The following is a 15,597-nucleotide window of genomic DNA, read 5'->3' as shown; positions in this document are numbered from 1 at the left end:
GTATTACAGGCAGATTCTTTCCCAGCTGAGCCACAAGGGAAGCCCTGGACATCATCAGGGAAGGCCAATCCTACCCCTGACCCAGAGGGCCTGCTTACCTTCGCCTGGTCAGGCACCTGGTGGCCTCGCTGGGAAGGAGTGTGGGGGGTCCACACTGCGGTCTCTTTCTGGCCACTGGGGTCTGGGGAAGGGGAAGGCTATACCAGATCTCTTTCTGGGAGTGTGGAGAGCTGTGGGGGAGCCAACTGCAGCAAAGCTTTTTAAAGAAAGCGGTGCTTGTCTATAAATAGCGCCCGACGCTTCTGAGTTCCTGACACTTCTGGGATGGCGGTGGGTAGCGCCCAGCTGCACACGGCTCACCGTGACAGTCAGGTGACTGTAGACTGGAAAGGAGTCTGGGGCCAGCTGGGTCAGGTTCACGAAGCAGCGACATCTCCCACGGAAACGTAAGGGGCGATGATGTTGTCAGCTGTTCATTTTGCCAGGTAAGGACTTCTCCAAACAGCATCACTTATTACCACGATCCTGTCAAAAAAGAAATACTGTGTTAATGCCAGAAAAGTAGAAATTGCATAATCTTAGAATGAAGGGCAGGTCAGTAAATGGAATACATTTTTTAAATGGAAAATTCAGCACAGGGTCCTAACTGTTCTAATGCTTCCAGAATCTGATGAAAACAGTGATGGACAACACATGCCTCTGGGGGCCTGTAGGTGGGGGGTCCCAGAGCCCAAAGTTTTGAGGTGCTGAGCACACCTGGGGGGGAAGGATGGACAGACGGACAGATGGACAGAGCTGGGAGGCTGAACATCATGCTGGGTCCTGTGGGTGTGGGGGTGAATGGAGAACCAGCCCCTCTCTGCGATGCAGCTTCTCTACAAACAGGGATGGTGATCCCCACCTCGCAGGATGATGTGGAGGACAAGACAAGGCAGTGATGAGAATTTGCTGGAGCTCTGCTGTGTAGACAAGGAGTGCTCGCCATGGTCCACTTTGCAGGCTGCACAGTGAGTGTGGTCCTGGGGCCCCTGGAGTTGCCCGTGTTGGGGTTCTGGAGTTGCAGTGGAAATGGTGGGCGACTGGGAGCACGCGGAAGTGTGTCCTGAGGACGCCTGCCAGAAACAGCAATCATCAACATTGATATGACTTGAATGGTGCTCCCTGTAAATATAAGTTGAAGGAAGTCCTCACCCCCAGTGCCTCGGAACGTGACCTCATGTTGACATTGGGTCATGGCAGATGTAGTCAGTTAAGTGCAGTCATACCGGATTAGGTGAGCCCCAATCCAATATGACTGGTGTCCTGGTAACAAAAGCCACCCACACAGAAGACCACGTGACAATGGGACGCGGTCGCAGTGCTGCAGCTACAAGTCAAGGAAGCCAAGGGTGCCAAGGGGCAGGCCAGGAAGGCTCCTCCAACACCTCAACTCCAGACTTCTGGCCTCCAGAGTTCTGTGACAACACGTGGTTACAACAGCCTTGGAAACTGACACTCATGCCCAATGCAGGTTGGGTACCCAGTAAGGGTTTGATAAATGTCTGCTGAAGGGATGATGTTTATCGAGTGCCTGTTGTGTAAGAGGACTTCCCAGGTGGCTCAGTGGTAAAGAATCCACCTGCAGGAGATGCAGGAGACCTGGGTTCAATCCCTGGGTCGGGAAGATCTGCTGGAGAAGGAAATGGCAACCCACTCCAGTATTCTCGTCTGGAGAATCCCATGGACAGAGGAGCCTCACAGGCTATGGTCCATGGGGTCACGATGAGTCAAACTCGACTCAGTGACTAAGCACAAACACACACATGCTGATCTGTGTCTGTGACACTGTGCAATAGGCACTTGGCTGAGGATCTGATGAGAGCTGAACTTCCCCGTGGGTTCTCATTCCATGCAGGAGAAAACCAGGGCACAGAGGGACAAGCCACTTGCCAGGGTCACGTAAACAGCTCTAAGCCCTGAGCCCTGGCTGGTCAGCAATGTGATAGTGCCTCCCAGCTGGTTGCATAGCACATAGCAGGTGCTCAGTAAATGCTGACTGCCTCCGTGCATGTTATCTACTTCCCCCTAGTTATGCTGTGTAGGTTCTGGGATTCTACACCACTGTTTGGTTTTCAAGCAAAAGAAGGATTTTCTTTCCCATCTCAGGCTTCCAGGGCATCTGGTTTACTCACTGAGATTCACCAAGTAAGAGCTGATTTGATTATACCTTTAAAACTGTCACTCCCTCCAAGAGGCCTTTCCTGCTCAGCCCTCACCTATATTAGCATCCTGCTGTAGATTGAATTATGTCCTGGCAAAAGATATGTTAAGGTCCTAAACTCTAGTATCTGTGAATATGACCGAATTTAGAAATAGGGTCTTTGCAGATGGAAGCAAATTAAGATAAAGTGAATGTGTTAGTCGCCCAGTCATGTCCAACTTTTGCAGTCTCATGGACTGTAGCCCGCCAGGCTCCTCTGTCCATGGGACATCTCCAGGCAAGAATACTGGAGTGGGTTGCCAATCCCATCTCTAGGGGATCTTCCTGACCCAGGGATTGAACCCAGGTCTCCTGCATTGCAGGCATTCTTTATCTTTTGAGCCACCAGGAAATCTGCTGGTCATGCTAGATGAGGGTGGGCCCTCAGTCGACATGATGAGCGTCTTTATAAACAGAGGCACAGAGACACACAAGGAAAATATCATGTGATAAAAGAGGCAGAGATTATAGTGAGGCATTTAAGAGCCAAGGAACGCCAAGGGTTGCCAGGAACCACCAGAGCTGAGAGGGAATCTTGGAAGAGAATTTCTCTGAGCCTCCAGGCAGAGAGTAGCCCAGTTCCCACCTTGATTTCAGACTTCTGGCTTCAGAACTAAGAAAGGATATATTTCTGTTGTTTGAAGTCACCCGTTTTGTGATGCTTTGTTTTAGCAGCCCCAGGAAATGAATACATACCCCAAGCTTTGCTGCAAGCTGTATTCATCCTGTTCTAAACTCCATCCCCCATCCTTCCAGCATATTCTTAAATTCGGATATCTGACTGTCCTTAATTCAGTAGTTCAGATTATGTAAACATTCTCCCCTCTGTACATTGTATTACATTGCATCCTGGTGTATGCAGGGGAGAAAGGGGCACTTCTAGAATAGTCTAGAGCTTTGGAGTCTACCAGTCATAGGATAAGTAGATGCTCAGCTCTTGTCACTTACAGCACTAAGAACTTGGGCCCACCAGGCAACCTCTCAAGCCACCTCTTCAAGAAAAGTGACCACAATGGCAGTGCCTTAAGAGGGATGAGGATTAAGAGGTGAGGATGAAGTAAGACAGACGTGCAAACACCTGGACAGTACCTGATTGTACCTGGTCTTCCATAAACGCTTCTTGAATTGAACTGAATACTGTGACAAATCCCCCAGTGGGTGTTTCATTCAATTGTGGTTGTTGTTCAGTCACTCAGTCATGTCTGACTCTTTGTGACCCCACGTTCTGCAGCACGCCAGGCTTCCCTGTCCTTCACTAACTCCCGGAGTTTGCTCAAACTCATGTCCATTGAGTCATCCAACCATCTCATCCCCTGTCGCCCCCTTCTCCTCCTGGCTTCAATCCAGAGGATGGTTCATTCAATAGATGAAATTAAGTTTCAGTTAATATCATAGACTCACAAAATTGAAAAGATTAATTGCACAACATTTTTATCTGCTATTTAGATCCATAAGAAAAGAATCACTCAATTATACAAGGTTTTGTACTTTCTAAAATGAAGAAAAAAGTCAAAGGGAGGTAAGTTATTTTTTCCTTACATAAAATTAATTCACTCCTCATTAACACGGTTCTTCTTTTGTAGTCCTCAGCTTCCTAAATATAAGCAGCCCGATTTACACACCCCATCTGTATTTGAACATTTTTAGAGTGCCTCAGAATTAGTGTTGATTTAATTTATTTTCACCAGAGATTTGCAAAATATTTGCCTAAGTTATTTTGAACTGTTGGTGATTCATTCAGGGAGAGAATGGGTGATGTCTGCAAAGCGGGCGCTCCCTAATGCATAAAACTGAGCAAGCGAGATGGAGACGGGGCTTGCAGGGACCCCTCCCCATCCTCCCCCCTTCCAGGGGCACCCTTCCCGCACTGCCAGGGGCTTCTCCTGTGTGCAAACATCTCCTGAGTCCACACCACCCAGAGAGGAAAGCTGAAGCTCCTTGGCTCAGCTGGGATGCCCTCTGTGAACTGGTCCAGGTTTGTCCCCCTCACAGAGCACCTGTCTCCTCCAGGGCTTCCAGGTGAAAGTAAAAAGAAAGTGAAAGTTGCTCAGTCGAGTCCAACTCTTTATGACCCCCATAGATATACAGTCCATGGAATTCTCCAGGCCATAGTGGAATGGGTAGCCATTCCCTTCTCCAAGGGATTGTCCCAATCCAGAGATCAAACCCAGGTCTCCCACATTGCAGGCGGATTCTTTACCAGCTGAGCCACAAGGGAAGCCCAAGAATACTGGAGTGGGTAGCCTATCCCTTCTCCAGGGGATCTTCCTGACCCAGGAATTGAACCGGGGTCTCCTGCATTGCAGCTGGGTTCTTTACCAGCTGAGTTACAAGGGAAGCCCCCTTCTCAGATGGTGCAGTGGTAAAGAACCTGCCTGCCAGTGCAGGAGATGCAGGAGACACGGTTCGATCCCTAGGCGGGAAAGGCCCCCTGGCATGGGAAATGGCAACCCACTCCAGTATTTTTGCCTGTAAAATCCCATGGACAGCGGAGCCTAGTGTGGTCCATGCAGTTGCAGAGTCAGAGGCCGCCAAGAGACCGACACTTGGACTCTTCAGGCTCAGCTGCTTCACTCCAGCCCGCCACCCAGTGGCTCAGAGCGCACGAACAGGCATCAGTCTGCACAGCCCGGCTGGCAAAGCCCCTGCCTCCAAGCTCCTGTGCAGCCTCCCATTTCCTAGAAAGTCATCCATTTGCTCTCTCCTCACCCTCATTCCCAGGGTTGGGAAGATCCCCTGGAGGAGGCATGGCACCCCACTCCAGTATTCTTGTCTGGAGAATCTCATGGACAGAGGAGCCTGGAGGGCTACAGTTCATGGGGTCGCAAAAAGTCAGATCGGACTGAAGCGACTTAGCACGCAGGCACACCCCTCCTTCCCAACCGGGGAAGGCTGCTCTGGGCTCACCCATCCTCCTCTCCACCTGTCTGCTCCCCAGTTCCCGGAAGACAAAAACTGTTCCAACAGACTCCATCCCATCCCAGTGCCTGTTTGTCCTACTGAATTGAAAAACAAGGCCTCCAGTAATGCAGTTTATTCATTAATATCTGAGGTCCTCAAAACTGAATATATTTTTGAATGGGAGTTGGTTAAGTGTGTGTGAATAAACGAATGAATTAGTGGTGACTGGGTGACTGAATCAGGTGTTCTCCTTAGTAAGATTTTCTAGCTCTAAGATGTAATCATGTTAATGGCAGTAAGTCTCTTTTAAAACCTCACCATGAGAGCAAATTTAATTATATTATTTTTAAAATTCCCCAAGATACCATAAAGTGCAGTGAAGTCTTTTCTATAATCCTGATATGACCAGCTAAGTCTGTTAAATCAGAATTTTATAAGCTCTGTTTTCCCGGATCTGACTTCACTAATTCTTATCATAAGATGATACATTTGTTTTGAACTGAGAGGAACAGAATTGAAATCAATAGTTCATAGGCACTTTGTCAAGTGCCATGCTGGGCACTTTTATATACATTCCATCGTTGTACAAAATGCTGGGCCCAGGTAATGCTTCATCCTCAATGTTTTCCTCACCAGTCATCAGCATCACCATCATACCATCACCATCATCACCATCCTCAGAAGCTGCACCCCATCATTGCCAACACCCCCACCATCACCATCACCATCATCATCTCCATTATCGCTACCATCACCACCATCATAATTATTACCATAACAACTAATATCTATTGAGCACTTCCTCTATGGCAGGCACTGGTCTATATATTTAACATGTATTTTTCAGGTAATCCTCACACACAACCTATAAAACAGACACAATTATAACCTCAATTTTTATAGATGAGAAAATTAAGATTAGGATAAGCTCTGGGATTTTCTCAAATATACATCTTGTGAAAGGAATGGCAAAGCCATAGTACAATAGGGCATGCAGGATGGGAGTGCTCAAAACCTTCTGCAGCTAAAACAAGCAGGTGGCCTTGGAGGTCAATCCCAAATAAGGCAAGCTCAGAGCAGTGAACACAGCAGCCTTTAGTAGAACCAAGTTCAGCCTTGCTGTGAAATCTCTACAGCATCAGCATTCGCCCCCAACCTTGGTGCCCCAAGGTTGCCCATGGTCAGAGATAGGAAGGGCCCCAGCATCAGCCAGGCCAAGTGCTTTCTGTTACAGCTGAGAAAACCTAGGTCCAGAACCAAAGTGATGGTTGCTCCCATGTCAGCTTTTATTCCCCTTAACATCCAGCTCCCTCAGACCTCTGCAGGATTCCAGATGATCCTTGAATGACAGTGGTGTTCCCCCACCAGGGCTATTGAACCACTTGTCCCGGGGTGCCCAGAGGTATGCACCAGCTAGACCTGGACTCGCCGTCATTCAGGGCAGGGTCCCAACATACCCCAGACTCAGTTCACAGGAAACTTCCCTGTCGGTCACACAGAACCTTAAGACCAGGCTCTGGCAACAGGCTCTGTTCCCCCTGGGGACAACAGGGGCCAGGGTGAGGGGCCCAGAGTCAGAGGCTCCCCTGGATACACAGGACTCCTTCCCAGTGATGGCCAGTCCAAGGCCTCTGCCCCAGATGGACGGGGTCAGATGGGGTCAGGGCAACTCCCCTCTTCCTGTCTCCATTCTTCTTCTGATGGGAAGCCCTAGAATCCCTTTATGTGCAGCTGTAACTCACTTATTGAATGTTGATCAGGGACCCAGCATGTCTAGGCACAGTTCTACCTGGGGAAACCCAGCTGTTTTCTCCTCCACGAAGCTCACTCCTGACGGGAGGGAACACGCAAGGCATGGATGGACAGGTAAGCCTATATATACTGACCAGCGGGGGAAGGACTTGGAGGAAAGAAAGCCTGGCCAGGGCAGGGGGAGACTAACTTGTGGGGAGGGGGTCACTCCTTGCTTAGAGTGGTCAGAGATAGAAGAGACCTTTGTGCAGAGACCTGAGTGAGGCCTGGGAGGGAGCCAGGCAGCACTGGGTAGGACCTTCCAGGCGGCGGGAACGGCACATGCAAAGGCCCTGAGGTGGGTCTGTGCTGCGCGTGTTGTGGCCGAAGCGGAGGAGGAAGGGGGAACACGAGGCTGGTGGCCATGGGCAGGAAGCGAGGAAGGACTCAGGATTATTCTAGGTGTACTTCACACCCCTTTCATCCTTTCAGCTGTTTCATGAGCCAGACGATTTGGATGATTGGGAAATTAGAGAGCTAGTCCTTTCCCTGAGCCACTCATGGTTTTCCATTTTCTCTTTTGTCGATCCAGTGGACACACACCATGGAGTCCTGAGCAAAGGTTCAAAGGAGTTTCCAGGGTCTAAGACAGGAGCCTGAAAATCACGGTGAGCACCGCCCTTCTCTTTCCCCTTCCCCACCCCCAAGGCCTGCTGCCTCTACCTGCCAGGTACTTCCCATAGTTCGCTTTGCCCTGAGTTGTCAGGAGAAGGGAGATGGCGGGGGGGAGAGAGAGATAGAGCGAGAACATCTGCTTACTTGTCACCCAAAGGATCAACCTCATCACAGGACACAGACTTGGAAGCACCTGTTTCAGTTCCAGCCTCCTGAAGTCAGATGGTGAAGTCCCTCCCAGGATGGGGAACCATGACAAAAGTAACCAAGGGAAGACTCGGGAAGAGGCCTTCCCCTGTTGGGGTCACCCTATGTCTCCGTCCCCGCCCCCTCACTGCCCTCGCACGACCTGGGAGCCCAAGGGCACCGCAGGTGTCTCCTGCATGAGAGGATGGGGCGTCTGCTTGGGTGGCTCCTGCTGGCCTGGTTTCCCTGGGCTCTGCACCGTCATCTGCTCCTCCACCTGGGGACGCACCCCGAGGGTGTCACCTCTCACAGCCCCCTTGGCAAACTGCTGTCCCTCATTAATACTCCAGTCCACGCTCGGTGAATCATTTCCACGTCACTTCTTTAAACCTTTGGCACCGTTGACTTTCTATTTTTAAAGTTATTAATTATTGATACATACAGAAAGGTATATCGTAATATGTGTGCGTGTAGATCACTGAGCAGACTGGTAAATGAAAATAGCCGTGAACTCTACACTGAGCCTAGAACATTCTAGTCAATGTGCTCTTTTCTACTCAAACCCTTCCCCCTCCATGAAAGTAACTCCTCTTCTGAACAATATCCAGGTTCCATCCCTAGGTCAGGAAGATCCCCTGGAGAAGGAAATGGCAACCCACTCCAGTACTCTTGCCTGGAAAATTCCATGGATGGAGGAGCCTGGTAGGCTACAGTCCATGGGGTCGCAAAGAGTCGGACATGACTGAGCAGCTTTACTTTTACGTGCTATAATCCTAAACCATCTAGCACTTCGCTGAGCCTGAAGTCTTTTTTTTAAATTAACTAATTTATTTTAATTGAAGGCTAATTACTTTGCAACATTGTGGTGGTTTTTGCCATACATTGACATGAATCAGCCACAGGTGTACATGTGTTCCCCATCCCGAATTCCCCTCCTGGCTTTTGAATTTTATATAAACAGAACATTCTGTGAGTATCCTTCAGGTAGCTGCCTTTTTCACTCAAGGTTATGTGTTGATATATGTAGCATTCTGTGTTCTCTTTCGCTGCTGTGCACCATTTCTTTATATGAATGTGCAGACTTTATCCATCCTGTTGTGAGCAGACATTTGGGCTGTTGCTCATAGTTTGTTCTCAGGTTAATGCCCTGTGGCCATTACTGTAGTCTCCCGGGAATTGGTCTGTAAGAGTTTCTCTAGGGTGTAAGAGTTTATCTAGGGAGTTGACTAGAGAGAGATTGTTGGATTTGGGGTGTCACGTCATCAGCTTTACTTATGGAACTCCGACAGTCTTCTAAATCCATTGTGCCAGTTTGACCATCCCCAGCAGCAAAAGACCTCACCCACTCTCTGTGTTCGCAAACTTTGTAGATTTTGCCAATCTGGTGGGTGTTAATGGTCTTGCCCATGAATTTAATTAACTTAAATCTTCCCTGGAGATCTTTTCATATGTTTCTAGGTACTTCTCATGGTCCCTTCTAGGAGATATCTGTTCCTGGTTTGGGCAAACATTTTTATCTTGTTCTTTGATTTCTTGTTGACATTTAGAAGTTCTTTGCATATTTTATTTATTAATCACCCATTCATTTCATATGCGGCAGATATATTCTCCCTGCATGTGACTTGTCTTTGTTTATGGTGTATTAAGCTCTTGATTTAGTGTAGTAGAATCTCTTCTTTTGACTTAAGAAATTCCACCCTACCCCAGGGTAATATGGATACTCTAAGTCTTTTAAAAGTTTCCATTTTGAAATGCTTTTCACATTTAAATATTCAGTTTGCTTAGGTAGGGCTTGAAGTAGAGATCTAAAGTAATTTTTTTCCAAAGGGAGAACAAATCTTCCAGCACCTTCAGTAAGTGCTCCACACTTTACCACTGACCTATAACATCCTGTCCATATTACATTTAGTTTCCTTATTTGCATTGTCTGGATTCTCCTCTGTTTTTGATTGTCTCCCCTTGCACCCATATCACACTGCCTTAAGAATCAAAGCTTTGGGACTTCCCTGGCTGTGAAGTGGTTAAGACTTCAGCTTCCAGTGGAGAGGGCATGAGTTCAGTCCCTGGTAGGGGAACTAAGATCCCACATGCCTCATGGCTGAAAAGCCAAAACATAAAACAGAAACAATATTGTAACAAATTGAACAAAAACTTTAAAAATGATTCACATCTAAAGAATCTTTTTAAAAAGGATCTCAGCTTTTTCATAAATCTTGCTATCAGATGGGGCAAGTTCTCCTCCTCTTAGATGCATTCCTCTTATAAAGATAAGTAACTACTAGCTACCCTAATCTTATTCCTGTGCTCATGAACACACTCAGCTCTTTGTCATCTTGCCTTTGCACCGATGCTATTTTGTGTCTCTTCCCCTCTTTCCTCTGAATGACTCTCTCTGGATCATAGATTCAGATTAAGCCTCATCACCTTCTGGGCTTCTGGAACCACCCTGCAAGAAGATCCAAGTGCTTGTTCTTTGGGTATCACCCTCCTCCTGCACTGAGTCACACTTGCTTGCTATTTACATTCACTCCCTCCCTCTTGCGTCCCACTCGCCCTGACTTGCTTCATCTTCACACACCCAGCAGGAGAGAGCTGGGGAAACTGGTCTAGAATCTGCCCTCCATCCTGGACAGCTCTGCTCTTCCAAAGTCTTTGATCTACTCTCTTGGAGCTGATGCTCACTGCAGTCCAAGGAGAAAAGTCCAGGGATCTCTGTCTCTTCTCTAGGCAGAGTCAGTCTCCTCACCCCTCCCCTGCCTCTCAGCATTGCTTTCCTTCTGAATTGCTTTCCACCAGAGCCTGGGGTGAGCCCAGATGGGACCTCGAGTCTGTCCTCTCACTGGGAGGATGTTGGGGGCAGGCAGAAATGTCACTCGGCCTACATGAGATCAGTCATCTGTCAGCACCAGACCTCTAGCCTCCACCGCAGACTAGCACCACGCCCAGCGCCCTGCCTTCTCTAGGGTCCCAGCTAGTGGGTCTCACATCCAGCCCACCGACGGCCTTGTTGCCTCTGCTGCCCACGTCCCAGGGCCCAGCCTCTTCGATGGTTGGTCTGGCATTTGCTTCACTGACATTGATCTGCAGTCACTCGGGTGGACTCCAGGGATGCAACTGTGCCAATGGCAGAGGGATGAGCTAAGTGGTGGCCTGTCCAGAGCCTCCAGGCTCTCAGAGGGGAGGCTAACTGCTCACCAACACTGTGGCCTGGGCGTGAGGCCACTCTGTCCTGGCCGTGGGGTCCACTCAGCAGGCTGGCTAAACAGCTGGAGTCGGGACCCTCAGCCAACAGGGAGCTGTGAGGGTGACTGGGGTCCTCTCTCCCTCTCCCCACCACCTGCTCCCCTCCTCGCCCAGCTTCCCTGGTCACACAGGCATAGGGTCTTCCCTTCCTTCCTCCCCAGCCCCTCCATAGGCCCCTGCACCTATCCAAGTGACTTTCTGTGTCTCCCCTTCTCCTCCCTGCAGGGTGTTGCCAAGACAGGCCGCCACCACCCCGGCCCCTCCGAAGTCTACATCCCTGAAAGCAACCTGGGCTTCCCTGGTGGCTCAGACGGTAAAGAACCCGCCCACAACTCGGGTTCCATCCCTGGGTTGGGAAGGAAGATCTCCTAGAGGAAGGCATGACAACCCACTCCAGTGTTCTTGCCTGGAGAATTCCATGGACAGAGAAGCCTGGGGGGCTACAGTCCATAGGGTCGCAAAGGATCATATACAACTGAGCAACTAACACTGTCACCTTCCACGTCAGCAACCTGCCCTTGTCTTCACCGCCTGCCCCCTGCACCGTGGGAGCCCCTCCTCTGGATGAAATCTGTCTGCTCTGTCTCCCTCTTACTTCACAGCCTCGCAGCAAGCAGCCCAGCACAGCTCTTTGGCTGGAGTCCACACTGCAAGCTCAGCTCCTGGTTCTCCCGCCGTGCTGGAAGGCGGGCAGCTAGGAAGGGGCCCGTTGCCCCACGCGCCCCTGTCTCCCACACCTGGAGCCCCAGCAGAGGCCTTCCTGCTCCTTCAGCCTCAGGGCGGGCAGCCCCTCCTCCTTGAAGGCCTCTGGCCTGGCCTGCCTGGTCATGTGACCCTTCTCCAGCTTGCTGGGCACACCCGTTGACTTCTTTGCACGGTGCCGCTTGCTCCACTGGCATGCTCCGTGGGCGCAGGCATCTCAAGTTTTCAGGACTGGGTTTGTCTCATTGCCTCCCATAGTCAGGGCATCTGCACCAAGTCTGGCCTCAACCTGGCGAATGGCGTTGCTTCTGCATTGCTGTGTTCCGGTCAGCTCCTCCCCAGTGGAATGAGAGATCTCAGAAGGCAGGCTTTATTCCTCTCTGCCTATAGGAGCCTGGCATGCAGGGGGTGCTCCGTAACTGTTTGTGGAATGATTAAGTGATTGAACAAATGAGTGAGCAAATGCAGAATGGACTCTATTGTGAGGGCACCCAGGTATGGACTTTCCATCCATACTGACCCACCCAGGGTACCATGTTGATGGGCTATTTGGGGGCCTGTGGTAAGAACCAAGGTCCCCACGTGTCCAGACACCCTGCAGGGCTGACCCAGGTCTCCCAGCTGCAGGGCTGAAGTGAGGACATGCAGGCTGGACAGATGGGCCTTCTCCTGTTCCTGGGCACTGGCCAGAGTTGGGAGAAAGCACAAAAGATTCTTGCTCCAAACTCAGACAGGCCATAAGACAGTTTTAAAATGCACACACCCAGGTGCTCTGTGAAGCCAGGGGTGGAAAGGTGGGTGCAGAAGAGGCATGAGGGTCAATGAACATGTTTGGATTTAAAAAAAAAAAAAAGCATCTAACAGGGAGGTTTGCTTTAACATTCTGGCACGTTCTGTTGATTTATGACTGTTGCTAGGTAACAGAGTACACTGAAGCGGGTGTGATTTTAAAGCTGTGGCTTCTGACCAAAGGAAAGAAACCATTAATCGGGCTGGGGGGTTGGAGGAGGGTGTAAATGCAACCCAGAGGACGGAACAGTTAGCAGCAATTAGAGTAAAGCCAAGGGGATCCAGCCCCTCCATGTCTGTAATCTTTCACGTGTGTGTTCAGCTGCGAGGATGGAAAGCCAGCTGTTGACATGGTTTCTCCTTCAGAAAGACACTAGTGAGAATTTATCTTTTATTTTGCAGTAAATCGATTTAGTAGCCATCCGTGTTCTAACATAGCACCGCTGGTGTGCAAAGCGTAAGCCGTGTGTCATCTTGATGGTCAGGGTTCACCGTCTTCACTTAGGTTACCATGGGCTCCAGCCTCTCAACAGGACCGTTCACTGGCTGGGCACACACTGATACCTCTGAGTGCCCTGCTGGGCTTCCAGGGTGAACGAGACAGAAGTCCCCCACCTGGTGAAGCTGGCATTCAGAATGTGTGTGTGGAAGGGGTAGGCAGACAGTCACTAAATAATTCAGTTCAGTTCAGTTCAGTCGCTCAGTCGTGTCCGACTCTGCGATCCCATGAATCACAGCACGCCAGGCCTCCTTGTCCATCACCAACTCCCAGAGTTTACTCAAACTCATGCCCATCGAGTCGGTGATGCCATCCAGTCATCTCATCCTCTGTCGTCCCCTTCTTCTCCTGCCCTCAGTCCCTCCCAGCATCAGGGTCTTTTCCAGTGAGTCAACTCTTCGCATCAGGTGGCCAAAGTATTGGAGTTTCAGCTTCAGCATCGGTCCTTCCAATGAACACTCGGGACTGATTTCCTTTAGGATGGATTGGTTGGATCTCCTTGCAGTCCACGGGACTCTCAAGAGTCTTCTCCAACACCATAGTTCAAAAACATCAATTTTTTGGCGCTCAGCTTTCTTCATAGTCCAACTCTCACATCCATACATGACCACTGGAAAAACCATAGCCTTGATAAAACGGACCTTTGTTGGCAAAGTAATGTCTAAATAATAGTCATGCTTAACAAGCCAAGTATATTTTATGCTACAAAGAGAAAAAAGCAAAGCCAAGTAAAAAGGTCCAGGAATAGGGGTGAGTGTCTTGGGGGCTTGCTGGTTGCGTTGATAAACTGGGGGATAGTCTCATCTGAGCAAAGTCTTAAGGGAAGTGAGGGACTAAGCCTTAGAGATGAAGGAAGATCAATCCAGGCAAAGGCATAATGGAGCAGGTGCAAAGGCCCCGAGGCAGGTTGGAGAAACAGCAGGGAGGCCAGTGTGTCTGGAACACAGTGAGAGGGAAGGAGAGGGAGAGAGGGAAGCAGATCATGTGGGGTTCCCCAGGCCCACTCAGGTCCTCCACAGGGCTGACATCATGGCAGGAAGAGGGGGCCCTGCGGGGAGGGGCCTGCAGTTCACTGGGCCATCCTGTGCCGGGTCTTGTCCTGTGGGCTTGGGCACCAGGAAAGGGTAAGACTCTCCTGTCTAGTTCATGGGACAAGCAGGCTGAGGTCCCTGGGAAAGGGCCGGCAGGAGATCCAACAGTTGCTGAGCGACGGAGCCTGGATTCGGGCCTTTACCTGCCGGCTCCTTATTTGCCTTTTCCTCCCGCAAACTCCTACTTATCCTTCAAGGCCCAGCTCCAATGTCCCCTCCCTCTGACCTCATCGGTTCCTGGTGCCCCACAGCCCCGGGACCTGCCCCTCCTTGTAGTACGGCTTTGGGTTTCTCCTCTGGACCATGGACCATTTGGGGCCTGTCCCCGGCCTGATTGATACCTGGTCCCCAGAGCTCACTCTGGCAGTGGCCACTGAACAAGTAAATGGGAGGGAAGGGGATGGGGAGAGAGGGAGTAAGTAGGGAAGGTGGGCGTGTGCAGAGCAGCCTGTGAGAGAGAGATGAGCGATGTGAGGAGCTGGGAGGAAGGCCCATGTAGGCTGCGTCTCTCCTGCACACATGCTCTTTGCAGGCCTGTGTGTGTCCTGTGGGTTTCCTAGGTGGTGCTAGTCGTAAAGGACCCACCTGCCAACGCAGGAGATGTGGGCTTGATCCCCTTATCCATGCCCTGCACACAGGCCTTCGTGCCACAGAGGGCCGTCTTGCTCCTCGAGTCTATGTTTCCGACTCTCCCAACTCCGCAGGGCCCTCTCCGCAGTGAGTGTGGGGTCCTGGCAGTCAGAGCCTGGGAAGCATGTGCGTGCAGTCTATCTGGGAGGGGATCCCCGGACTCATCACTTGGTCTCTGCTGTGGGAACATGGGATTCCCATCCACTGAGACGTGGACCAAAGGTTCTAGAACTGATCTCTGAAAGAGAGGAGCATCAGCAATCCTCCTGGGATTCTCCTTCCAAACAAGTCAGAGGTGCCCAGGGGACACTGACTCCCCTACTCCAGATGCATGGACTTAAGACCCAGGGGTGTCAGGGAAGGCCTGGGAGCTGAATGCAGCAGGACACTGGCCTGCTCGAGGGGACCTGGCTGCCGAGCAAGTGGGAGCCTGGTCCATGGTCCCCCGCAGCTATGGCTAGAACCAGAGGACAGCTGAAGAGGTCATGGCCTCTTTCCCAGCCCGTGTTATTCTTCAGCACCATGATTCCTGGGCAGGCCAAAGGTGGGACCTCCCTGGCCTCAGGGACTGGCCCGAGGGTGGGCAAGTGTCCAGGCCGGGGTTTTTGACTACAGAGAGTGGACAGGGGCCCTCCTGCCCCAGCAGAGATGCTCTGAGGGGTGAGCTTCGAGCTACTGCTGGCTCTGGCCTCCCCACACCCAGAAAATTCTGCCTGTAGACAGAGGGGAAGGAAAGTGAAAGTGAAAGTGCTCAGTGGTGTCCAACTCTTTGCGACCCCATGGACTATAGAATCCATGGAATTCTCCAGGCCAGAATACTGGAGTGGGTAATCTTTACCTTCTCCAGGGGATCTTCCCAACCAAGGCTTGAACTCAGGTCTCGTGCATTGCAGGTGAATTCTTTATCAGCT

At 50.6% G+C, this 15,597-nt stretch overlaps 1 long non-coding RNA gene across 1 annotated transcript; it reads left to right on the top strand.

Moving 5' to 3' along the window:
* The first annotated feature begins 300 nt into the window (after positions 1-300).
* On the top strand, positions 301-14,416 carry LOC139032026 (uncharacterized). Its single transcript, XR_011484568.1, has 4 exons — positions 301-485; positions 6,901-7,006; positions 7,464-7,539; positions 11,201-14,416. It is a non-coding gene; the product is annotated as an uncharacterized lncRNA (long non-coding RNA).
* Positions 14,417-15,597: the final 1,181 nt, after the last annotated feature.

Source organism: Odocoileus virginianus, chromosome 29, assembly GCF_023699985.2.
Source record: "Odocoileus virginianus isolate 20LAN1187 ecotype Illinois chromosome 29, Ovbor_1.2, whole genome shotgun sequence".
NCBI lineage: Eukaryota > Metazoa > Chordata > Mammalia > Artiodactyla > Cervidae > Odocoileus > Odocoileus virginianus.
Note: the sequence above shows the minus strand (reverse complement) of the source record. Positions and strands in the feature narration are given on the sequence as shown.